Genomic DNA, 26,687 nt, shown 5'->3' with positions numbered 1-26,687 from the left:
GAATCTTCTCTCTTTCCAGGACTGTGGTGTACTCAACATCTAGCTCAGTGACCCACTCATCCGTTGAACTGTTGAACATGCGTAGGAAACGAGCAAGGCATGCTTTCACCATCGCCGATCCACGTGTGTAGATGATGATGAACTCATCGCCGGTGATGGCTTTAACCTGGTACTCAGCGGCGGCCATGGATTTTGGAGAAGGGTTAGGAGAAGTTGAACTATTGTACCCCGCAAAAAAAACTGAGAGCGAACTAATGTGAAAGGACGGGACGACTCGGAGCGAACTATTGTAAGGTAGAAGACGGTGACGAGTAGGGCGTGCGAACGACGTGGGGTTGCTGGCTTGCCCGGTGGATAAACGGCTGCAAGCCCCCAAAGAGTTCTCGAGAACTATGCGGGACCCACTAGATGTCATGTCTACTAGACCCATATCGTAGGCCTGACGGTATAGCGTCTGCCTGTTTGCACGCCATGCCGGCGCGTGGATGTAAATTCACTTAATTCCGTCAACCGCCACGCCTCCCACGACCTTCGCCTCCCTCGTGCGGTCGCGCCCTTTGAGACTTCGACCGGCTATAGATGAGAAATTTTTTTTGCCTACTCCGCATGCATGATACTCCCTCTGGTCCTTTTTACTCCGGTCAACCGTTTGCAAAGTGTTTGACCAAATTTATAATAAAAATATCAATATCTACAATACTGATTATAATGAGTATAAGAACTAAGTTTTATAATGAGTGTAAAAATATTGATTTGACATTGTGAATTGAGGGAGTCCTGGATAAGGGGGTGTCCGGACAGTCAGACTATATACTTTGGTCGGACTGTTGGACTATGAAGATACAAGATTGAAGACTTCGTCCCGTGTCCGGATGGGACTCTCCTTGGCATGGAAGGAAAGCTTAGCGATTCAGATGTAGATCTGCTTCTCTGTAACCGACTCTGTGTAACCCTAGCCCCCTCCATTGTCTATATAAACCGGATGGTTTAGTCCGTAGAATGACAACAATCATACCATAGGCTAGCTTCTAGGGTTTAGCCTCTCTGATCTCATGGTAGATCAACTCTTGTAATACTCATATCATCAAGATCAATCAAGCAGGAAGTAGGGTATTACCTCCATCAAGAGGACCCGAACCTGGGTAAACATCGTGTCCCCGGTCTCCTGTTACCATTAGCCTTAGACGCACAGTTCGGGACCCCCTACCTGAGATCCACCGGTTTTGACACCGACATTGGTGCTTTCATTGAGAGTTCCTTTGTGTCGTCGCTGTAAGGCTCGATGGCTTCTCCAACCTTCAACAATGCCGTCCTGGGTGAGACTTTTCTCCCCGGACAGATCTTCATGTTCGACGGCTTCGCACTGCGGGCCACCTCGCTTGGCCATCTGGAGCAGATCGATAGCTACGCCCCGGGCCATCAGGTCAGGTTTGGAAACCTAAACTACACTGCCGACATCCGTGGAGACTTGATCTTCGACGGATTCGGACCCATGTCAGGAGCGCCAAACGTTCACAATGAGCATGACTCAGATCTGCCGTCTACAATATTCAGAATATCGCGCCTGCTACTACTCCGGGCTTCGATCCAAAGCAGATCGTGCCTTCCGAGGACGGGTGGATGGACCCCGCCCCGGAGGCCGCACACTCATCGGCATTGGAGCCGAACACAGACTCCTCTCCTAAAGAAATCTGTACCTCCGGACCCCTGGACTTGTCTCCGGCCGTACATTCCGGACTGCGCGCATCCGTGCCCATCAAATCTAATTGGGCTCCTGTTATGGAGTTCACCGCCGCGGATATATTTCAGCACTCGCCTTTCGGAGATGTGCTAGATTCATTAAGGTCTCTCTCTCTGTCAGGAGATTCCTAGCCGAACTATGTCCGGCTCGAGTGGGAAGCTGGCGATGAAGAAATTCATTACCCACCCACAACCCACTTAATAGCCACGGTCGATGAATTGACCGACGTGCTTAACTTCGACTCCGAAGACATCGACGGTATAAACGACGATGCAGGAGAGGATCAAGAGCCATCGCCCATAGGGCGCTGGACAGCCACCTCTTCATATGATATATATACATATATATATATGGTGGATACTCCCAAAGAAAACAATGGCGATGAGGCAATAGGAGATAACCCCTCGGGGAAGAAATCAAAGCATGGGCGTCATCTGCGCCGCTCCAAGCCCCGCCACAGCAATACCGACACTGAAGAAGAAAATAATCCAGATGGCGCCAAAGAGGGATACAATCCGGATCAGCCTACCTTCGAGCAGGCCGATCAAGAACACGGGCAGGTCAGCCCAGATGAATAGGCGACGGACGGATACTTGGAGGATGATAACTATATGCCTCCTTCCGAAGACGAGGTGAGCCTCGGTGACGACGAATTCGGCGTACCACAGTATCCCATAGAGCAAGAGCGCTTCAAGCGCCGGCTTATAGCCACTGCAAGAAGCCTGAAAAAGAAGCAACAGTAGCTCCAAGCTGATCAAGATCTGCTCGCCGACAGATGGACCGAAGTCCTGGCGGCCGAGGAATACGGACTTGAGCCCCCCATCAGGGGATACCCAAAGCACAAATCGCTAGAAGAAGAGGCCGAAGAGCCTGAACTTCCGGCACAAGATGAGACTGACCGGCCACCACGTGGCCGGGATAAAACGGCATATCCGGCCGGATACCAGCCCGCACCCCCATGCTGGTTCACTACGGCCTGGGGCAATACACAGGACCTGCGAGACATATTGGAAAACAATGCAGGACAACCAAGATCGATCTACGGATCACTGGGGAGCGCCACAGCTCATGACACTGATCGTCATGCCAGATACAATACTAATAAATCCGGCCGGGCCAAACATAACCGACCAGACCTAACGGGACTGCGTCGCGACATAGCCCAGCACAGAGGCGCCGCACACCCCCTCCGCTTCACTGATGAAGTAATGGAACGTGAATTCCCAGAAGGGTTTAAACCTGTCAACATCAAGTCATACGATGGCACAACAGACCCCGCGGTGTGGATTTTAGATTTTCTTCTCCACATTCACATGGCTCGCGGTGATAACCTACACGCCATCAAGTATCTCCCACTCAAGCTCAAAGGGCCAGCTAGTAATTGGCTGAATAGCCTGCCAGCAAACTCCATTGGCATTTGGGAAAATCTCGAGGACGCATTCCCCGATAACTTCCAGGGCACCTACATGCGACCATCGGACACTGATGACTTAAGTCACATTACCCTGCAGCCCGGAGAGTCAGCCAGGAAACTCTGGACTCGGTTCCTAACTAAAAAGAACCAAATTGTCGACTGTCCGGACGCCGAGGCCATGGCGGCCTTTAAGCATAATATCCGTGATGAGTGGCTTGCCCGACACCTCGGCCAGGAAAAACCAAAGTCCATGCCGGCCCTCACGACACTAATGAGCCACTTTTGTGCGGGCGACGACAGCTGGCTGGCTCGCAGTAACACCACGCCAGGAAACCCTGGCACTTCAGATATCCGGGATAGTAACGGAAAGCCACGGAGCAATAGACACAAGCATCGGAACAATGGCGACAATGCCAAAGATACGGCAGTCAATGCCGGATTCAGCAACTCCAAATCCAGACTGCGGAAGAATCTGTATAAGAGAAGAAATCCGGGATCGTCCAGTCTGGACCGCATACTCGACCGCTCGTGCCAGATTCACGACACCCCCGATAAACCAGCCAATCACACTAACAGAGATTGTTGGGTGTTCAAACAGGCCGGCAAGATAAATGCCGAGAACAAGGACAAGGGGCTGCACAGCGATGATGACGAGGAGCCCCGGCGTCCGAACACCGGGGGACAGAAGAAATTTCCCCCCAGATGAAAACGGTAAACATGATCTATGCCACTCACATCCCCAAACTGGAGCGAAAGCGTGCACTTAGGGACGTCTATGCGATGGAGCCCGTCGCCCCAAAGTTCAACCCATGGTCATCCTGCCCGATCACCTTCGATCGTAGGGACCATCCCACGAGCATCCGTCATGGCGGTTCAGCCGCATTGGTCCTTGACCCAATTATCGACGGATTCCATCTCACACGAGTCCTTATGGATGGTGGCATCAGCCTGAACCTGCTTTATCAGGACACAGTACGCAAAATGGGCATCGATCCATCTCAGATCAAACCCACCAAAACCACCTTTAAAGGTGTAATTCCAGGGGTAGAGACCCGCTGTACAGGCTCAATCACACTGGAAGTGGTCTTCAGATCTTCGGATAACTTCCGAAGCGAGGAGTTAATCTTCGATATCGTACCTTTCGGTAGTGGCGATCATGCACTACTTGGACGATCCACGTTTGCTCGATTCAATGTGGTACCACACTATGCATACCTCAAGCTCAAAATGCCAGGACCTCGCGGGGTTATAACAATCAATGGAAACACAGACCGCTCCCTCCTATGGAAGAGCACACTGCGGCCCTCGCGGCAGAAGTACAAAGCAGCCTCCTTCGACAAACAGCCAATTCGGCAGCGACAACCCCGAACAACGTCAAGCGAGTCCGGAGCACCCCGCAACAGGATCGTTAGGCACGCCAGGAGCTCGATTAGCAATCCGGCCTCCACCCCAGCCCCATTCAGGCGGCGTTCGTGCCACATGTACACAAATACGCACATAAAATACCATGGGCATGGATGGAGGCGAGACGACAATGCGGCCTGCAGTGCGGTTTAGCCGCCATGAGGCTCGCATACCCTTTTTTTTATTTCTTTCTGTATTTCAGGACCCTACTTTCGGGTAGCCCCTTCAGAGAGACGGGATAACCGGACTAATCACATGAGGGAACACCAAGGAGGCAAGAGGCTTTGCACACAAGGGAGTACCCAGGTGGTCTCTGTTAATGATCATTATACCTGTTTTTACATACCCACATGCAGCCTGCCCTTGGATAGGACATGTCAAATAGTCCTATTTTTCTCCGCCTAGTGCATTAATTGTACACATACACCTTGCTGTATTATTCAAATAACAATGGGAAATAGTATACAACGTTAGCTTCTTATTACTATTTTCATGTTTGCCCTTGAATATTTATTCAATATTGGATCCGAACACTTTGGTACGATCCGTGCGCCAGAGCCTTTCTATTGAGCCCCATAATATGGTAATAGAAGTCCAAACACTTTCGACAGTGCGGCACCCCGAACTTATAGCATTATATGTATCAGCTCCGAATCATGTCTTGGGTGAATAGTTGGGTTAGCCTGGCTCCCTTGTTTTGGTACCTTATGTTCCGTTACATCGGCTAAGGTAGCGCATGGAGAACTACTGCGGTTGTGTCCCGGTTCTTCCGGACGAGCACCTCAGTAGAGAAAGCCGAAAACTTGCCGTCATGATGCGGCGAGAGCTGTTCGCTGTTCGCGAGGTATTAAATCCTTAAAGATTTTTTCCGCTTAATGCGAGGAATCGGCCTTGCCCAATTTAGGCGTGTATAGTGCCCCAGTTCGGCCTTCCGAATACTAGGGGCTTCACCGAAATTTAAAACTGTAGACTTCTATGGCCAAGTGAGAGTTATAAAGCTGAATAGTCTAATTGCCTTGTTCCCTGCGCTAAACACCTCCTTAAAGGACCAATAATTTGGATAAAGAGTGTTTGGGTTTTCCACGAACACGCCGGTACTAGTCACAAGGGGGTGGAAGCCGATGACTAGCCTACTTTCAGATTTTGATAAACGGCAGCAGAGAAGGTAATATTTTAAATCAAATAAAGCGTTCTATATAGTCCAAGCAAACTCGTTCTCATATTACAAAAACAACATGAGTACATTCACTCAAAAATTATGTTCTTGGCACATTCATTTGCCATAAGACGAGCGCCTTTCATAACGCCATCATAATATTTTTCGGGGTAGCGATGCTCCTTACCCTCCGGGGGTCGATCCTTCACGTGCTTCTCAGCATCCAGTTTGGCGCAATGCATCTTCACGTGGGCAAAGGCCCATCGGGCACCCTCAATACAGACGGACTGCTTGATAACTTCTAGTCGTGGACATGCATGCACAATCCGCTTTACCAGGCCAAAGTAGCAGCTGGGCAGGGGCTCGCCAGGCCACATCCGAACTATGAGGTCCTTCATGGCATGTTCGGCCGCATTGTGGAGTTCGACCAATTGCTTCAGTTGGTCACTTAGAGGCATCGGGTGTTCGGTCCCAGTATATTGGGACCAGAACAGCTTCTTTGTTGAGCTCCCCTCTTCAGCACGATAGAACTCCGTGCCATCTGAAATGCTGCGTGGCAGATCTGCGAATGCCCCTGGAGAGCTCCGAAGTCGTGTAAGTAAAAGAAATGACTCCTCCACATGCTTGCTTTGCATAAAGAATGCCTTACCCTCCGCTATCTTCTTGCTTTGCATAAAGGATCTCCTGGAGGGCCTTTTGGGCTTTGGCCTTGGCGTCTGTCGCACTCTTTAGGGCCTTTGCAAGCTCAGACTCTTGCGTCTTGAAGTCATGCTCCAAGGACTCGAACTTCTTGCCGAGCTCCTGGAGCTCTTGCTGTACCTCTCCCACCTGAGCATCTTTCTTCTCGCGCTCGGTATGCTCTGTAGCCGCCTTGGCTTCGGCTAAGGACAGCGCTTTCTTCAGGGCCTCCACTTCGGTCGCGGTTCCTATCAAAAGCCATGATGCTTTTTGTTAGCATCATCAACTTTTTCTTCTCTATACGACACACGGACAGGGTTTCACTTACCTTTGTTCTCTTCGAGCTACTTCTTCACAAGGCCGAGCTCTTCATCGTCCTGCCCCAGTTCACGCTTGAGTCCGGCAACCTTAGCCGTGTGCGCAGCGGCGGTCAGCAGCAATGCCTGCTTGTAAACATAGACAAGTACTATTAGCTTCCTGCGTTTTTTTAGTTGACCCTCTGTTTGGCTTTTCATTCCAAACACCAACCAGAGTATCAGGGGCTACTGTCTATTGGGTGATATGTCCTCACACCTTTTAATTACTTGCCTCAAAGCCTGTTAGTAGGATGGTGCAGGCTTCGGTCAATCCGCTCTTGGCAAACCGAACCTTCTCAATCACCGTACTCATAAGAGTACGGTGTTCATCGTCGATGGAAGTGCCTCGAAGCACTTCCAACAAATTATCTAATGCCTCCGGCTGGGCGGAGGTCATCGGCATGGCCGGCTCGCTCTCCTTCGCGAGGGGCTGCTTACTAGAATCCGGAACCTTAGGAGGCTCCGGCATAGTAACTGGCTGGGAGCCAAAATTGTTGTGGCTCCCGTTAGCATAATCCATGGGGATCTTACCCCCCATGCGCCCGGCTTCGGGGATTTTGCCTTGGGGAATCTCTGGAACCATCGCCTCCTGCTCCGGTATCCTTCGGGACAACACCTTGGTGTCATCCACCGGTTGTGGTGAGGTGGTTGTCGGGAGTGAATTCATCTCCGACTCGCCCAGGGACTCCTCCGAAGAAGACACCCCGAGATTGGACCCGGCCGGACTGCATATACGTGTTCGGCGTTATTACAAACCATGAGGTCAAAGTCGCACGAAAAAGTATTACAGAATGCGGATACTTACAACCTCGCCCGGGGCTTGCCCCTAGGCAGCCACTCATCATCATTGTAAGCGGCGGTAGTGGAGTGATCTGGAAGGGACACCTTTCTCTTCTTCAGCGTCCCAGCCTCCCCCAACGGGGCGGCCTTCCTTTTCTTCTCCTTCGTAGTGTAGGGAGGGGGCATTTCCTCATGTTTTCCCCTGTCTTCGTGGGGGGAATCATCCTCATCATCCTCGAAAAACGAGTCTATCATAGCCCTGCGCTGGAGGCTTTTTCTGGTCCCCGTGGCCGTCTTCTTGGACCCTTCGGCCCCCTCAGTTCGGGCGGCCTTCCTCTTTCTCTCCTCCCCTTAATGGGAGGAGTGCGCCTCGACCTCTTCTGGCGAGGCGTCGGGTGCGGCCTCGTGCCGAAGACCCTTCCTGGTCCCCGTGGCCTTCTTCTCTGCCTTTTTCTCCGGCACCTTGTAAGGCGCCGGAACCAGCATCTCCGTTAGGAGTGCGTTTTCTGGATCCTCAGGTAGCGGAGCCGGACAGTCAATCCGCTCTGCCATCTCCACCCAATCATGTTTTGGTCAGCATGGTGACTTGAAAATCCTCCCACGAATGTACTGGGAAAGGAACATCTTGTGATAATTCGAGGACTTACCAGATTGGCGAGGCGCGTTGCGCTGAGCCTGCGGTCCTCGAAAAGGGGAGGAGGAACTTCACCGGTCTTGAACAGCACCTTCCAGATTTCTTTGTGTGTCATGTCAAAGAGCTCCAGCAGCATCTGGTGTTCGGCCAGATCGAACTCCCACATATCAAATTCCCGTCTTTGACTCGGAAGAATTCGGCAAATGAGAATGACCTAGACCACGTTGACAAGCTTGATCTTCTTGTCCCTCATACTTTTGATGCAGGTCTCGAGTCCGGTCAGCTCCGTGGGTTCGCCCCAGGCCAGGCCCTTCTTTTCCCAAGAAGTGAGCCGCATGGGGATTCCGGATCTGAATTTGAGGGCCGCCACCCAGTTGGTGTCGCGCTGCTCGGTGATGTAAAACCACCCTGATTGCCACCCTTTTATGGTCTCCATGAAGGAGCCATCAAGCCATGTGACGTTGGGCATCCTGCCCACCATGGCACCTCCGCACTCCGCCTGTTGGCCGCTCACGATCTTTGGCTTCAGGCAGAAGATTTGCAGCCACAGGCCAAAGTGGGGCTTGATGCGGAGGAAGGCCTCGCACACGACGATGAACGCCGAGATGTTGAGGATGAAATTCGGGGCTAGATCGTGAAAACCAAGCCCGTATTAATACATGAGCCCGTGGACAAACGGGTGGAGTGGAAATCCTAGTCTGTGGATGAAATGAGGGAGAAATACTACTCTCTCCCGAGACTTTGGGGTGGGGGTGATCTGTCCCTCTACCAGAAGCCTGTGCGCGATGCTCTCGGCCAGGTATCCGACTGCCCGAAGCTTAGTAATGTCCTCCTATGTGACAGAGGAGGCCATCCACTTGCCATCCCGCTCCGGACATGCTGCAGTCCTACGGAGAAGGTGAGAACCTAGGCGCTGGGGCTCGAGAGTGCGAGAACGGATGACCAAAGAAGGAAGGAGGCATGGGTGAAGACGGGAGATCCTTGTCCCTTTATAAATGCGGTGCAGAATGCACGCCTCCCCAATTGCCTCTCGAAATCATTTGTTTTCCAAGTGCCTCGATTGATGGCGCTGGTTGGGTTACCCATACCCGTATTGATGGAGAATCCCGCGATAAGGGATCACGATCGCGGCTTTGACAAGACGTGCCAAGGAAACCGCCTCGCGATGTGTGCAGCGGCTGGTTGTAAAAAATGGTTCGAATAAAAGTCGGGCAGTGGCGTGATGTCACGCTACGAAGAGCCGTCAGCAGATTAGATTCATGGATTATTGTTCTCTGTATGGTGGTATGTGAAGTTTGTCTTGCAGAGACAAACACGGTCCTTGTGTTCGGAATTTATCTGGGAATATTCAGAGATGGAACCCGCCTCGCAATGTCGAAGACAATCTACGCGCTGGACACATTATCATTGAAGCCTGGTTCATGGGCTACCGAGGGAGTCCTGGATAAGGGGGTATCCGGACAGCCGGACTGTTGGACTATGAAGATACAAGATTGAAGACTTTGTCCCGTGTCCGGATGGGACTCTCCTTGGCTTGGAAGGCAAGCTTGGAGATTCGGATGTAGATATCCTTCTCTGTAACCGACTCTGTGTAACCCTAGCCCCCTCCGGTGTCTATATACATCGGAGGCTTTAGTCCGTAGAATGACAACATTCATACCATAGGTTAGCTTCTAGGGTTTAGCCTCTCTAATCTCGTGGTAGATCAACTCTTGTAATACTCATATCATCAAGATCAATCAAGCAATAAGTAGGGTATTACCTCCATCGAGAGGGCCCGAACCTGGGTAAACATCGTGTCCCCATTCTCCTGTTACCATTAACCTTAGACGCATAGTTCAGGACCCCCTACCCGAGATCCGCCGGTTTTGACACCGACATGAATGTTGATACATTTTTCTATAAGTTTGGTCAAAGTAAAGGTACATTGACTTCATACAAAACTTAAATGCATAATGCAGACTAGTTCCTCCATCCAGGTGCGTGCCATGTCCTATCTTGTCATCACAACAAGGTTAGCTATTAGAGTACTACTACCTCCCTTCTAGTTTAAAGGGCTCGATTCAAAAATTTCACCTACTCTTAGCAAGATAGCAGAGGCGGTGGAATTGTTTTTGAAGTCTACAAAAGTACTCAACTAATGCTGTCGTTCTTCACAAAAAATGTGTTTACCAATGCATGCATGAACACTAGTTACTCTAACCCCCCCTCTCTTCTTTAATTCTTTGCCACATCGGCATGTTTGCTATTCCCGTGTGCGTGAGGATAGTTGTAATGGTAGTATCATAGCTATTATCATGCATGTCCACTAGGCAATTTTGATGAGGTGTCATAAAATTAAATGAAGAAAAAAAGGGTTGAGTATCATATCATGATACTGTATCATAATAAATGCTATACTACTATGTGTCATGCATGGTAATAAATAAAGTACTACATGATACTAGTATATGATACTATTCATTAGGGAGGTAGTATCATCTGCATCATATTAGTATATGATACTTCCCATTACAACCAGCCTGATACTACCAGATAAGATACCACCATTATGGCCAGCCTTAATCATCACATGTAATAATTTAGTGAACCTTGAAATATGAACATGTGTGGGGCGTGTATGTTTTTAATGACTTGAGACTATACCTAGCCCGACATGCAAGATGACTTATTATGCACCGTTCCCCATACCTGCAGGAAACCCATTCATCTCCAAATCTTTTCCTCTCCATGTGTGGAAACAATATGCCTACCAGACTCTCCTTCTCCCTCCGGCGGTCCCACCACTCCACCCCGTGTGGATAAAATCTGCATGCATGACTCTCCTCCCCCCCCCCACGCTCGTCCAATCCGTTGTGACCAGCAATATTTCCACCCCTTCCCTCCCCCCATAATTTACTCCAACAAATATGCCCACGTAGCTATTACGTTAATCAGCAACGTATCTTTCGGGACGCTGCTTCAGTTACTTAACTGTAGGTCCATTGGGTCACTGACATATGGGCCCAACAAGGGTCTGGCCCACATGTCAGTGACACAACTGGACCTGTAGTTAAGTCAGTGTAGCTCAGTACATATCTTACATAGGTGTGCCATTTCTCGCTATAAATACTGCACCTCCCACAGCACTCGGAAGAACGCTCACGTTCATCGCTATCTCCTCCCCTCCCTCTCACGTCGACCACCATGGCATCGCCCCTCCCAAGCCCGAGGCGCCCCTCGCTGCACCGCCTGGATGGTCACGCGTCGTTGTTCCATTCCTCGTCGCCACTAGTCGAGTTGGACGCGTCGGTGTTCCACTCCTCGCCGTGACGCATCGAGGTGGACACGTCGGTGTTCCCAATCTCGCCAGCACGCGCGTCGGAGGATGCGTTGGCTCCCTGCTACGAGGAGCACGCCGCGCCGCCCGCCGAGCCCCCCAGCCTTGAGGAGCTTTGGAAAGAAATGGATGTCGCCATGTGGGAGGCTTTGCCGCCGGCAGAGCACGCCAAAATAGAGGCAGAGAAGAAGGCCGAGGAAGAGAAGCGCACCGCGGGGCAAGCTGCCTGGCAGGTCTATGTCACGTCCGAGGGAGTTAGGCAATTGGCTGTTTGGCAGAAGGCTCGTGAAAGGGCCGTGAGGGTGGCGGATGACGCTCGTAACAAAGCCCTGAGTGCAGTCCGGCCCAAGCGCCTCATCTACGCTTGGCGGTACATGGACTGGGTGCACGCTTCCAGCGAGGAGGAGTACCTGCTGGCGCCGGATCACCACACCGGTGAGATCGCGTTCGCCCGCCGACAAGCTACCAATCAGCACCTCACGAGTTGCGAGGCTGAGGAAGATGCGTTGTGTAAGCGCGCTAGGAAATGGCCGCACACCTGGGCACTCGTGGCGCGCCGCATTCGCTCCTGCGAGCATCGTGGCTTTTAGTAGGGAGTATAATTTAGTTTCTTAAGGTGATCTCATTAGTTTTGGGACCCAAATTATAAATCCCGAACGTTCGGGAATTATTAGCGTCCTTAATTAAGTATGTAAGAGGGAAAGGTTGGAAACCTTGTGTATCCGTGCGCATTTTGTAAGTAGTTGCATACAGGACAAACTTTAGTACTATATACTATCGCACTACACGTCTCTCTATATATACTAGTAAATGGATATATATGCTTGCAGACTGTGCTACTCCCTCCGTCTAGGTCAATAAGTCATCTTTGGTTGTGCACCGAGACCAAGTAGGAGGGAAGACTTTATACACCTAGACGGAGGGAGTACTACTATTACTTATGTATGGGCAAATCCACGTTTTAACATTACGATGCGGTTTTTGTAAAAGTAGAAAAACAACAGTAGTCAAGCTTGTGAAACGAGTCAATGCAAAACAAATGCAAAAATGCTTGTTTGATTGTTTACTTTTAGCTTCCTTCTCTATGGTTATTTCTCTGTCGTACTTTGTACGGAGTATCTAACTGGTCGGAAAGGCATGCAAATTCCGAAACCGCTTCCTACACCTTGTATCGAATTTTTTGCCTAACAAGTTGTGCCGTGCAATTGGAATTCCAACTTGAGTACTAGTACTACTAGTAGGAGTACCAGGGTCAGTTCGTTTAGGCTTCTACTCCCTCCATTCCTAAATGTAAGTCTTTTTAGAGATTCCACTACAAACTACATACAGATGTATATAGACATATTTTATAGTGTAGGTTCAATCATTTTGCTCCGTATGTAGTCCATAGTGGAACCTCTAAAAAGACTTATATTTAGGAACAGAGGGAGTAGATTAGTAGTAATCCCTTTACTACTAGCTCCGTCCTGGTTCATTGGTCACCATTGTAATCTGTGTCAAATTTTGATCATAAATTTAACTAATGAAATGTTTGTGATGTCACATGCACTAACATTTTATCAGTTAAATCTTTGGTCAAAATTTACCACAAATTACAATGGTGAGGAATAAACTAGGACGGAGGTACTCCCTCCATTTTTTTATACAAGGCCACTATAAAAAATACATTTTGCATCTATACAAGGCCACCAACAGTAATCGAGACAAATATTAATGATGTTTCCTCGTACTAGTAACCCATGGCTTAATTACTAGCATGCATGAAGTGGATGATAATGACAAACTCATCTACTTCCTCTCTCACAGCCACTCAATTTCTTCTAATGTGCATGCTCCCTATTAATTAACCCGATAAACGAGAAAATAAATTGACTTGTAAAGAACACATTGATTTTCATCTTGGTACCTGTAATTTGAGTTTGTGGCCTTGTATATAAAAACGAAGGGAGTACTAGTAGTTTAGATGGCCAAATAAATGAGTGAGGTGCCTTAATGTTACTCTCCACTGTGACTAGTCTTATGGGAAACGATGGGGAAGAGACGGCTTATTTTTTAAGCCGCCAAAAGAACTAGCCCTAGGAGTAGTAGCTAGGGATACTAGGAGTAGTAGCTAGGGATCGAGTGTGCAAGATGAACCGCAAAAAGTAAATGCAGAGAGATGAAATGCAAAAACGATGGAGGGATGTGATGGTTTCTTGTCCTTTTGTTTTACAAGGCCATTTATTACTGGCAGTGGTTGGGTTTTGTGATATGACGGCTTTACTGTCGCGCCACAAGCGGGGTGAGACTCGCGTGCAGCGCCGCCCTCTACACTTGTACTACATCGGTCGTGGTTTATTAGTCCCCCATTGAATTTGACTGAAGATTTAACTGACAAAATGTTAGTGCTTGTCAACAAAAAATATATCATTGGATTCGTATTTGAACATAGTTTTGAATGATATAATTTTAGGTGACATGCATCAGCATTTATCTTACTATATATAATGTTAGTTCAATTTTTGGTCGTACTACTCTACTCAAGCAAGTTAGGGAATAGTAGTAGGTACTGTAGGGAGTACCAGTACTGTGATCACTCAAGCAAGTTGTCTGGCATCGATATGACCCTACGCTGCTGGTATGTGTCTTGTAAGTCAAGCAAGGTGATGTAGTCATCATCACCTGTCCACTTTCCGCGGCACATATTTGCTTCTCCATCTTTGTCCGCACATAATTTCGTCCAATCTTCCATCCCTGCTAAGGCGCCTCCCCCCTCGTCCTAACAATGGCAGAACCCAAGCACTAACAATGGCAGAACCGAGCAGCGTCCGCTGAAAGAGTGGCTGGAATTCGCTCCCCACAGAGGTAATCAGGCTCATTGTTTCGCGTGTGGACAATATCAGTACCATGCCGCTCGTCGCATGCTCGTCGGGGCTATACCGTTTACTCAAATCCCTCAGGCCGGAGCTTTTTAAGCCAGCTCCTTGCTTGCTGATGCCGCCTGATCTTCAGAAACGGCGTGTCACGCAGCATAACGATCATAGGGTGGCAAGCATCAACCCCCTTGACCGCGAACCGATCCCCATCACCCTCAACTACATTAACGGTATGTACTGGGTCGGCATGAACACGTCTTGGATGGTGCTCGTCGATGGTCGCGGCAGCTGGATGCTCGTGGAGGTCTACACCCGGTGATTGATCCCCCTTCCTTCAATTAACACTGCACTGCTTTGGCACCGCAGCCCAAAATACTCGGAATCTTACAGTAGCCAACATGATACCAAGTTTGATTTGCTCAAAGTTGCAATCTGCCAAGTGCCCACAAGATCTGCGAATTATAAAGACTTCAGGCTAATTGTGTTCTTCAACCACGGTCTCGCCTATCTGACAGGTCACTGCGGTAAGTGGATAAATCTGCACGTCCATCGCAGGATCATACATCCTCCATGTTTCTCTGATGCCATCGAACACGAGGGCTTCATTTATGCTATCGACTCCTTCTATGGCTAGACGTATTCCTGGCCTACTCCAGTCATCGCTACAATCGGCTGTTAAGGCAGTATGTTACTTTCCTATGATATCATGATGGCTTGCTTATATTACTGTCAACATTTACTGAAAAAATATTCATGCTCATAACATGTTGTTCTTAAGACTGACTACATCAAGAGCCCTTTTTTATTTGACTCCAACTTGATATGATGTTGTAGGCCGCCTGGTGTCCCTACCCTTCCTAATCCCAGAACCTCTCAAAGAAAAGCAGCATGACAGTTGCAGGTGGTTCCTGGCTCGATCAGACGACAGCGAACAATTGATGATCGTTCGCACATACCAGACGTGTTGTTTCACGGAATACAATCACTATCACTGCAAGTTCTTTGAGCAGGATCCCAGCTTCTCTGGGCCTTCAGGAATTTTGACTGGAGGCTGGTAAGTAGCCTTGGTACACGCTCTCTGTTTGTCACGACAAGGATCATGATGGCAGCACGGTTTCGTTCATCAGGCAAAACTATGTGTACATATCGTACCATGCGTCTCTGCATGCACCATACCCTGATATGTGTCGCCATGCTCTGCAGCCCAAAGTAGGAGAGAGGGTTGCAAGTATCAGACTTCGACCTGCTGGCTAGAGTTTCCCCCATCAGGCAACCATCTGGTTCAAGCCGTCAGCCAATCTCCACAGCTTAATAAATAGTAACATCTAACTGAGCCAGTTAGTTAGATGTGTACATGTGGTGTAGTAGGATCTTTATTTCGTTTGATGCACACACTTGTTCTTTTTTGGTATCCCTTTTGTAATAATGGCTGATGTTTGGTTTGGAAGAGAGAGCTGCGTCTTCACTCTTCTGGCCTGCTTACTGCTTCTGTTGCACCCCCAGCCCTGGTTGCTGCTGCTGCTGTTTTCAATGTACAATCAGTAGTATATTTCGTCTATTGGTTGAATAAATGTGTTGTTAGAGGGACAAACACAATGTTTTGGAAGTCGTTGCACGGTTCGATCCTTAGTGCCCCGTACCGTACGTAACGCATACTATTTTTCATACGGAACACGTTTTCCACTTGTTGATAACATGCAGCCCACTGATGAAGGCCCAATAAAGGAGCCCATAATTAACTGGAAGGGAGGCTCTCTCATGAATCCGGCGTAGGTACATGCTCATGGTCCCCTAAACATAAATAAGTAAATAAATAAATAAAGCTAAATGCTCTTGCACCAGTTCTTTAAATTCATGATTTAACAGGACGATATTATTTCCTATGATAGCGTCATTACATTCAGTCGATATTATTCTTAGGCAAAGATAGCGACCAGTCTTCTTTCTCCCAGCATTTTCTTCCTGCAACCAGCAGACCCATGCAAATCGTAGTCAACGTCGTAAATAGTTCCGGTCCATTTTTATTTTTCAATAAGAATGTCCAACCCAGCCCAGCACATTGGCGACAGCACTTTATCCTCCGCCTTGGTGCGCTCGCCGCGGCGCCGCCGTCCGGCCCTGTCAACATAGTTTTTTTTTAAATTGTCCATGTCAACATAGTGAATCGGGAGAGAACTGTAGTTGTGAGTATGAAAGTATGGACCCACCAGGTCCACTCCCGAACACAAGCAAGCGCCTCTTTTACTACTCAGATGCACCCCTCATTTTTTACTCTAATCCACCCTGCTGATATCCTGGGCCCACATCATTTTTAACGTATAGTCAATTAACGACAGAATTGCACAACTTTTTTGAGTAGTAATTCGGAGGAGCAGGCTATAAACTGGGTTGTGCGGTCTTTGTGGCCCGTCTAACAACATGACCAGCCCAGCAGGTTTTTCTTTGGGAAAATAGGTAGCCTAGTATTTCTTTTTGGAGAATACCCAAGCTAGGCCTATTTGTTTTCTTTGACTTATTGGGCTGCAAATCTTTCAAGACGAGGAGGCATGCATTCCGGCCTGGTCAAAGAGTATGGTTGTCGGTGTTAAAACCGGCGGATCTCGGGTAGGGGGTCCCGAACTGTGCGTCTAAGGCTAATGGTAACAGGAGACTGGGAACACGATGTTTACCTAGGTTCGGGCCCTCTTGATGGAGGTAATACCCTACTTCCTGCTTGATTGATCTTGATGATATGAGTATTACAAGAGTTGATCTACCACGAGATCAGTGAGGCTAAACCCTAGAAGCTAGCCAATGGTATGATTGTTGTTATGTCCTATGGACTAAACCCTCCGGTTTATATAGACACCGGAGGGGGCCAGGGTTACAGAGTCGGTTACAGAGAAGGAGATCTATAATTTGGATCACCAAGCTTGCCTTCCATGCCAAGGAGAGTCCCATCCGGACACGGGACGAAGTCTTCAATCTTGTATCTTCATAGTCCAACAGTCCGGCCAAGGTACATGGTCCGGTTGTCTGAATACCCCCTTATCCAGGACTCCCTCAGTAGCCCCCGAACTAGGCTTCAATGACGATGAGTCTGGCACGCAGATTGTCTTCGGCATTGCAAGGCAGGTTCTTCTCCAAATCCGACGCACCCATTGTAGCAAATAGTGTCTAGCCTCCCAGTAAGGTTGTACTCCTCGGCTTCTGTGCTTCAATAATGGCCATTTCCATGTGTCGAGCGAAGAAGAGGGGCCGGGGCTTTTTACATTTGCAACCCTAATCTCGTGGGCAAGCCGTCTATTTGAAGAGACGGGGATCCTCAGATCCAAATCACACCACCTTCTCCCGAGCAAGCATTCCGTAGAGCGCGTCCAAAAGAGGCCATCCCATCATGACCGGTCGCTGCAGCCCTGCCCGTCACTCCCCTAGCTCAAAACCAGGGGATTGGGAAAAGTGTTCCATCCCTCACAGCCGCCTAGTAGAGCTGCAAACCCAAGGGTTCCTTCCGCCGGCATACATGGTCCCCATCCGATCCGGACTAGCCACCTATAATGGCGGGGAGCAAGCAGAGAGATTCCCTAACCCATCTCAGGGGGAGCGGGTATGCCTTGTCCCATATCTGCTAAGAGGAGTCGGGTTTCCAATCCACCCATTCCTCCGTGGGCTCCTGGAGTTCTACGGCCTCCAGTTGCATAATCTTACTCCCGCCTCCATACTGCACATCGCGGGCTATGTCGCCCTCTGCGAGCTGTTCCTGGGCTGCGAGGCTCATTTCGAGCTATGGAAGAGGTTATTTTGCCTCGTCCCCCGCAACCAGGAGGGATCTATATATCAAGTTGGCGAAGCCGAAATATGGCGCATCGCCCAGACCGGATACCTGCCCGGTACTCTAAAGAAGGCATCCGAAGACTGGCGTTTGGAGTGGTTTTATGTCGATGACGTTCCCCTTCCGGACCTAGTCCAGACGGGTCTTCCTGAGTTTACCAATACTCCGCTGAAGAAATGCCAAAGCTGGCGCCCTCGGAGCCCCTAGGAGGAAGATAACATAGAAGTCCTCTATCTGATGAGCAGAATAAAAACCCTGGCCAGATCAGGATTGACAATAATTGAAGTTATGTCAATATGCGTAATAAGGGGAGTGCAGCCACTTCAATATAGGGGGAAACCCATGTGGCACTTCAATGGAGAAGACGATGCCTCCCGCTGCAGCCGCAAAGGTCCGGACTCCGCCACGTCTCTGGCGAGGATACTGTCTGATTTGTATAAAGGAGAAGAAGAGGAGTTCCTCCGCATTAAACCATGGGACGAATTTTCCATGTACAACCCCCGGAGCTGGGTAGGCTGTCATCCTTTACTCGACTCTGTCCATTCTTACCCCCTTTGTCATAATTATTTACCTCGCTGTTTCAAAGCAGGAACTAAGGAAGGCCGTGAAAGAGTTCAACAGCCCCTCTCCGCAGCCAGAGGATCCCGGCCGGGCTCTCGACCCCAGACTTGAAGAAGATCCAGACATATCCGTGGAATTTGTCAACGGGACTTTGGCAAGCAGTGGCGGCTCTTTAGTGGCCATCATCACGGATTATCCCGGACAGCTTCCTGTGTCACATGTAAGTAATGTCGGCATTCCAACCTTCCGAAAGGATTCCTTCGCTATGCCGTACTTATGCTCACATGTCGTATTTTTATAGAAACGGCAGTCGGGACGCCGCGCAGAACCCGCGGGGGCCTCTCAGCAAGAGGCGCCTAGACAAGGTAGGCTCAAAAGGAAGGCGGTTAGGACCGAGACGCAGGCGCAGAGGTATTCACTAAACTTGCCCCGTGGTTATTTGGTCTTTTGGCGAGTCGTGACGGCTTTAATTATGTCCTTGCAGAAAACGACGGACTATATCCGGGGACCCTACCGGCCACGCCTCCAGCAGCAGGATTCCTGAACCAGAGTCACGGGCGAAGGTTGATATGGGGACAGCACAGAATTGTCCTCCTGCGGAGGATACGGATGGGATTTCCGCCACAAATTCTCAAGTGGAGAGTGCCATGAATCACCGGTGCTGACGGGCCGTACTTCGCGATGGTATTTTTTTCCAAAGAGGCAATTAATGCCTTCAATTCTGAACAAGCATATATCCGCGCTGCTCAAGATGGACTTGCCAGAGCAATGGACCAGTATGTGAAGGATATACGGGTAAGAAAATTTAATAAGTATGTGTAGTAGTAGCCCCTGACACTTGAAACAGTTGGCACAACTGATTTAAGGATCATTAAATGCATAGGTTCTTGTAGAGAAGAATGCCTAGTTGGCTCAGGAGCTGGACGAATGTAAGGCCCAAATGAAGTCCAATCTTGCCGAACAAGAGGAATCCAAAAAGGCCTCTTCTGGTAATAATTTCCTTCTACCAGTTTGGTTGTTCGGCATGTTTTAGAAATCTGACGAAAGATTCGGCAGACACTCCCGGAGGAAATCCGAAGACTGCGGGAGATAATGAGCCGCACCTGCGAAGTCAGCTAAAGGCGGGAGAACGTGTGCTGACGCAAACTATCCAGGAGAAAAATAAGATCCAAGATGCTAATATCCGACTGAGCGTCGAGTTGAAAGATGTTCGGGCTCATCTTGTGGACTCCCTGAAGGAGAACAGGAGGCTTCAACGCTACATTTATAGTAAGTGCTTCAAACGAGCTGCAAAACAGTTCGGCAAGAAAGCGAACTAATAGAGTTGTGTCTGCAGGTATGTTGACGGGCCGTCCTAAAGAGGAGATGCCCGGTTCCGCGGGCGATATGCTGCATGAACTTTCACAACTGCACGAATGAGCTCGGCAGGTGATGCAGGGTATTTCCCAGGCCTTGTGGCCATCCGCTTCCCTGCCAGGAGGCATGAGCGAACTTGTAGAGATGCTCAAAGGAGCACGGCGGCGCTTCCGATTATGGAAGATATCAGCTTGCCGACAAGGTGCGAGAGAAGCTTGGGCCATGGTGAAGACGCGATACGCCAAGGCTGACCCAAATCATATGGCCGAAGTCGGACCGGTGGGGTCAGATGGGCAAGAGATACTGATTAGTCTAGTATATGACCAAGTAGCGTTAGCTGCAAAGTATTCCCAACAGGATTGTAGGCTAGACAGCCTGTTGGATGGTATAGAGGAAGAATATAGCCAGTCCAAGTGACTATGTAATTAAATGGACCTATGTAGTCCCTAGCCAGATTGAAAATCATTTTTCATGGCGGACCTTTTCGCTTCAACCCCCGGACACGACAGTTCGGGGTGTATCCGAATACCCTCACAGTAATGAAAAACTAGGGTATGCGTGGAAACCAGGCGTAGGGGTCATAAGTGCGTGAACAGACAAGTACCCAACTAGTTATATTATATTACATGGATAGTAAGAAACATCTTCCAGCGAGAATAGTTCCGTTAGGGGTTCCTTTCACTGGGTACGCATGCATCGATGTGCATGTCCGAACTGCGCACAAAAGCGCAGGAAACAAAACATCTGGGTATTTATGTTGTAATGAACGCGAACATCTTTTGATCACCGACCGAATATTCCCTTAAGAATGCTAGCTTTCGGCTTCACCCATTCTGAGGTACACATCCGGCTCAACCGGCAGTAACAATCGCTGAGGTGCTCCCCTTCTGCCCTAGCCGAATTAACAGGAACGTAGGGCATAAACACAAGAGCCAAGCAACCCAGCATGGCCAAAACTTAAGTCATATCGATGCATATAATGGTGAATAAAAGGCACATATGGAAAGAAAAACGCATATGTGGCTGGCAAGAAGCCATTAAAGTAGTTATATTTAGCTTCCAAATAGGAAGGCCCCAGGTATAGTGTGCACGTATAGTGCGTCCGGAGTGATCAGGGCATCCGTACAGTTTTAAGGTTGTATGTTTTTTTAAAAGAGGGCGAGAAAGGAAGAAAGAGAACGTAATTGAAGATGCGGAGTTGAGGAGACGAACACTGAGTTCGGCGCTAGGCGTAGAATCTTCGGAGTCTGGCTGCGTTCCATGGGTTCGGCTCGAGTCTGTTATCAGATGCACTGCATAGACGGTACGCTCCACCGGTGACAACTTTATCAATGAGGAAGGGACCCTCCCACTTGGGTTTGAGGTTCTCCTTCTTCTTCTCGGGGAGGCGTAGAACTAGCTCACCAATGTTATAAGTTTTGGCCCGTACTTCTCTGCTTTGATATCTTCGAGCCTGTTGCTGATAGAATGCGGAACGGGCTTTTGAGACGTCACGCTCCTCCTCTAAAGCATCTAAGTTGTCCTGCCAATCTAGCTCGGCTTCCTTCTCTTCGTACATGCGCACGCAAGGTGAGTCATGGATTATGTCGCAGGGTAGTACTGCTTCTGCGCCGTACACCATAAAAAATGGTGTGTATCCGGTGGTATGATTGGGCGTGGTCCGCATCCCCCAGAGTACAGAGTCAAGCTCCTCGACCCAATGTGTGTTTGATTCCTTCAAGGATCACACTAGTCTGGGTTTAATGCTACTCATGATAAGACCATTTGCATGTTCGACTTGACCGTTTGTTTGGGGGTGATCCACAGAGGCGTAGTCGAGCTTGATGCGCATTTTGCCGCACCAGGTTTTCACCTCATCGACTGTAAAATCCGAGCCATTGTCAGTGATGATGCTATGGGGGACACCGTAACGGTGTACAACCCTTGATATGAAGTCTATCATTGGTCTGGATTCGACCATTTTAACTGGTTTGGCTTCTATCCATTTGGTGAACTTGTCCAACATGACCAATAAGTATTTTTGGCTTCCCCCTTTAAGGGGTCCCACCATATCCATCCCCCAGACCATGAAGGGCCAAGTTATGGGGATTGTTTGGAGAGCGGTAGGGGGCATATGGCTCTGATTGGCAAATAGTTGACAACCAACACAACGTTGGACAAGGTCCTATGCGTCTGCCCGGGCTGTCGGCCAGTAAAAACCTGTCCGAAAGGCCTTGCTTACGAGCGCTCGGGCTTCCGCGTGGTGCCCGCCTAGTCTGGAATGGATTTCGGCTAAGAGTTGCCGCCCTTCCTCTTCGGAGATGCGTCATTGGAGCACTCCGGTGGTGCTCTTCTTGTAGAGATCTCATTCATGGACTTGGTAGGCCTTAGAGCATCGCACAATACAACGTGCCTCATTTTGGTCCCCGGGGAGCTCTTGCCTATTTAGGTAGGCCAAGAAGGGATCGGTCCATGGGGCGATGACAGCGATTATTTCGTGGGCCGAAGGTGTTATTTCGGTGGCAGAGCCTCCGATTACGTCAGATGGTTCAGAATCTGGGGTTGTGGTTGGAGCCGGACTAATATTTCCGGACTCCCCCTCCCATACCACAGATGGCTTGAACAGCCTTTCCAAGAAGATATTAGGTGGGACGGGGTCACGCTAAGCACCGGTGCGGGCGAGGATATCGGTCGCTTGATTATTTTCTCTGACCACATGGTGGAATTCGAGCCCCTCGAACCGTGCTGACATTTTGAGTACGGCATTGCGATAGGCCGCCATTTTTGGGTCATTGGCATCAAAGTCTCCATTTACCTGAGATATTGCGAGGTTCGAGTCCCCGCACACTTCAAGGCGTTGGATGCCCATGGAGACTGCCATCCGAAGACCATGCAATAGAGCCTCGTATTCGGCTGCATTGTTGGCGTCTGTGTATAATATTTGGAGTCAGTATTGAACTGTGTCTCCGGTGGGGGATGTGAGGACGACACCCTCTCCCAATCTGGCCAGCATTTTAGAGCCGTCGAAATGCATGATCCAATTTGAGTACTCTTTAGGGAGTTCGGCTTCTGTCCATTCGGCGACGAAATCAGCCAGTACTTGCGAATTAATGGCCTGCCGTGGTTTGTATGTAATGTCGAACGGAAGGAGCTCAATAGCCCATTTAGCAATTCAACCTATTGTATCGCGGTTATTTATTATGTCATTGAGTGGTACTTCGGAGGCCACCGTGATCGAACACTCTTGAAAGTAGTGTCGTAGTTTCCGGGATGCCATGAAGACCGCGTATGCTATCTTTTGGTAGTGTGGGTACCATGATTTGCATGGAGTGAGGACAGTGGACACGTAGTATACCGGCTTCTAGAGCGGGAACTTGTGTCCGGCTGCTTCTTGTTCGACGACGAGCAGTGCGCTCACAACTTGGTTTGTTGCGGCTATGTATAATAGCATGGGTTCGCCAATGTTTGGCGCGGTCAGGATTGGGTTTGTGTCCAAGAGTGCATTTATTCCTTCCAGTCCGGCCGTGGCCGCATCCGTCCACTCGAAGTGTTCGGTGCGTCGAAGAAGGCGATACAGAGGTATTGCCTTTTGTCCTAAGCAGGAGATAAAGCGGCTTAAGGCAGCCACACATCCAGTTAGTTTCTGGATCTGCTTGAGGTCTGTTGGGATAGCCAACTGTGACAGAGCTCGGATTTTTGCCGGATTTGCTTCAATTCCTCTATTGGAAATGATGAAGCCGAGCAATTTCCTGAAGGGTACCCCAAAGACACACTTCTCCGGGTTGAGCTTGATGTCGTATGTTTGGAGGTTGTAGAACGTAAGCCTCAAGTCATCTATTAAAGTTTCAACGTGTCTTGTTTTGATGACCACATTGTCTACATAGGCCTCTACTGTCTTGTCGATTTGTTTTCCAGGCATGTCTGAATCATGCGTTGATAGGTTGCGCCGGTGTTTTTGTGCCCGAAAGGCATGGTGTTGAAATAGAAGGGGCCGTATGGTGTAATGAAGGCCGTTGCGGCCTGGTCGGACTCCGCCATCTTGATCTGGTGGTATCCGGAGTATGCGTCGAGGAAGCACAATGAGTCGTGTCCTGCGGTGGCATCGATGATTTGATCAATGCAGGGGAGGGGGAATGGATCCTTAGGGCAAGCTTTATTGAGGTCCTTCAAATCGACACATAAACGCCAGGATTTGTCCTTCTTTGGTACCATTACCAAGTTTTCTAGCCAATCCGGATGTTTGATGTCTCTGATGAATCCGGCCTCGAGTAGCTTGGATAGCTCCTCTCCCATGGCTTGCCGCTTAGGCTTGGAGAAGCGCCTAAGAGTCTGCTTGACTGACTTGTATCCTTTCAGTATATTGAGGCTATGTTCGGCCAGCCTGCGCAGGATGCCCGGCATGTCTGAAGGGTGCCAGGCGAAGATATCCCAATTATCACGCATGAAATCTCGCAGTGCGGCGTCTATTGTGGGGTTCAACTGTGTCCCAATGGAAGCTGTCTTTATAGGGTCCGTTGGGTGGACCTGGAATTTGACTATCTCGTTCGCGGGTTTGAAGGAGGTGGATTTGGGTCGCTTGTCGAGTATCACGTCGTCTCTGTCCACTGTTGCTCGCAGCTTTGTCAGTTCTTCGGCCGCGAGGGGTTCTAATAATGCTTGTAGGGCGAGGGCGGCGGTTTTATTTTCGACGCGGAGTGCGACGCCCGGATTACTAGCTAGAGTGATGATTCTATTGGGCCCGGGCATTTTGAGCTTCATGTACCCATAATGTGGTATAGCCTGGAAACTCGTGAATGCGTCCCGCCCCAAGAGGGCGTGGTATGCGCTGCTGAACGGGGCCACATGGAATGTAATTTCTTCGGACCTGTAATTCTCCGGCGTACCAAATACCACATCCAGTGTGATCTTTCCCGTGAATCGCGCCTCTCGACTAGGGATGATTCCCATGAAGGTTGTGCTGCTTTGCTCAATGCGGCTCCTGTCAATTTCCATCTTGTTAAGGGTTTCCTCGTAGATGAGGTTTAGTCCGCTTCCACCGTCCATGAGCACTTTAGTGAGCCTAAAGCCGTCCATGATTGGACTAAGGACCAAAGCGGCTGGTGATCGGACTGTTCGGAAATGAGGTTAGTCACTGGCATTGTAAGTTATAGCCGTGTCGTTCCATGGGTTTATTGTTGCCACGTGGCAGACTTCGGCGAGGCTGCGCTGAGCTCGCTTGCGCCTATTATTTGAGGAGAAAGTCTTGAAGACTGTAAATACCGTATTATTGTTTCCGGCGGGATGGTGTTCTGCTGTATGGTTTAAGAGGTGATCCTTGCTGCTGTTTGCTACCTGCCGGAGTATCCAACATGCTCTAAGGCTATGAGTTGGTGTAGTATCCGGTGTGCTATGAATTTAGCATGGTCCACTGAGCCATTCTTCCAATATGGTTCCGCACCTTGTATCAGGCTTTGGTTTTTTGGTAATTGAATCGGGTAACTTACGAGAGCTTGGCCTTTTTGATCGGACAAAGGGTTTAGTGAGAGCCGGATTATCCCAGAAGTTCGTTTGGGTTTTCCAGACGCTTTCCATCACACAGTACTTCTGCACTATGGCCGCTAAGTCAGCGAAGTGTACTATGTCACGGTGACTTATGGTGTTGAGGATCCCTTTGTCCGTGCAATTCTTGTAGAAGAGGGAGATTGCGTCTTCCTCGCGACAGTCCTTAACCCTGTTTAACACAAGGAGGAATCTGGCCCATTAATGATGTACTGTCTCTTGTGGCTCTTGTTTGATTTTTTGAATATTGAATAAATCTGGGTGGGTAGGTGCTTTTGAATACGAACCTTGGCCCGATCTGAGACCCAGGGGCAAAGAAGTTCCCGAGCTTAACGGCTCGGGCTTTGGGATGCTGCCCAGTTTGTTCGACCCGTCGCCTGATCCTAAGTTCGGGGTTTGGGTCGTGTCCTCCCGCGAGCGGGTGTCCGGCTCAGAGAGCTCGAAGATCCGGACACAGTTCATCCTCAAAATAGAGGGAGAATTTGTATGATGCTCCTCCACTACCGCGATCTCGTGGGTGACCGGCGGGGAATAAATTTCCCTTTGGTCGGGTTTAAGCCCGATCCGATCATAGTCTGTAGCGACGCCCAGGGTGGCGATGCGATCCAAGAGCTCATAAGGGAAGAGAGCTCCATTGGATCCATCTGTTCGGCGAGTTCCAAACTGACGTGGAGGCTAATTTTGATGACCTGAGAAGTCATTGTCGGCGCAACAGCCGATTGGGCGGTCATGACGAAGCCGCCTAGCCGGAGAGTTTGGCCTAGAGCCAGGGCTCCCCCAGAGGTGATGTTGTCCTTGACAACGAGACGAGCCATCAAGCCTTATCATGCCGACATAGTGGAACTCTCAATGAAAGCACCAATGTCGGTGTCAAAACCGGCGGATCTCAGGTAGGGGTCCCGAACTATGCGTCTAAGGCTAATGGAAATAAGAGACTGGGGACACGATGTTTACCCACGTTCGGGTCCTCTTGATGGAGGTAATACCCTACTTCCTGCTTGATTGATCTTGATGATATGAGTATTACAAGAGTTGATCTACCACGAGATCAGTGAGGCTAAACCCTAGAAGCTAGCCTATGGTATGATTGTTGTTATGTCCTGCG

This window comes from Triticum aestivum, chromosome 3B (genome assembly GCF_018294505.1).
Source record: "Triticum aestivum cultivar Chinese Spring chromosome 3B, IWGSC CS RefSeq v2.1, whole genome shotgun sequence".
NCBI classification, from domain to species: domain Eukaryota; kingdom Viridiplantae; phylum Streptophyta; class Magnoliopsida; order Poales; family Poaceae; genus Triticum; species Triticum aestivum.
This window is presented reverse-complemented; position numbering follows the sequence as displayed.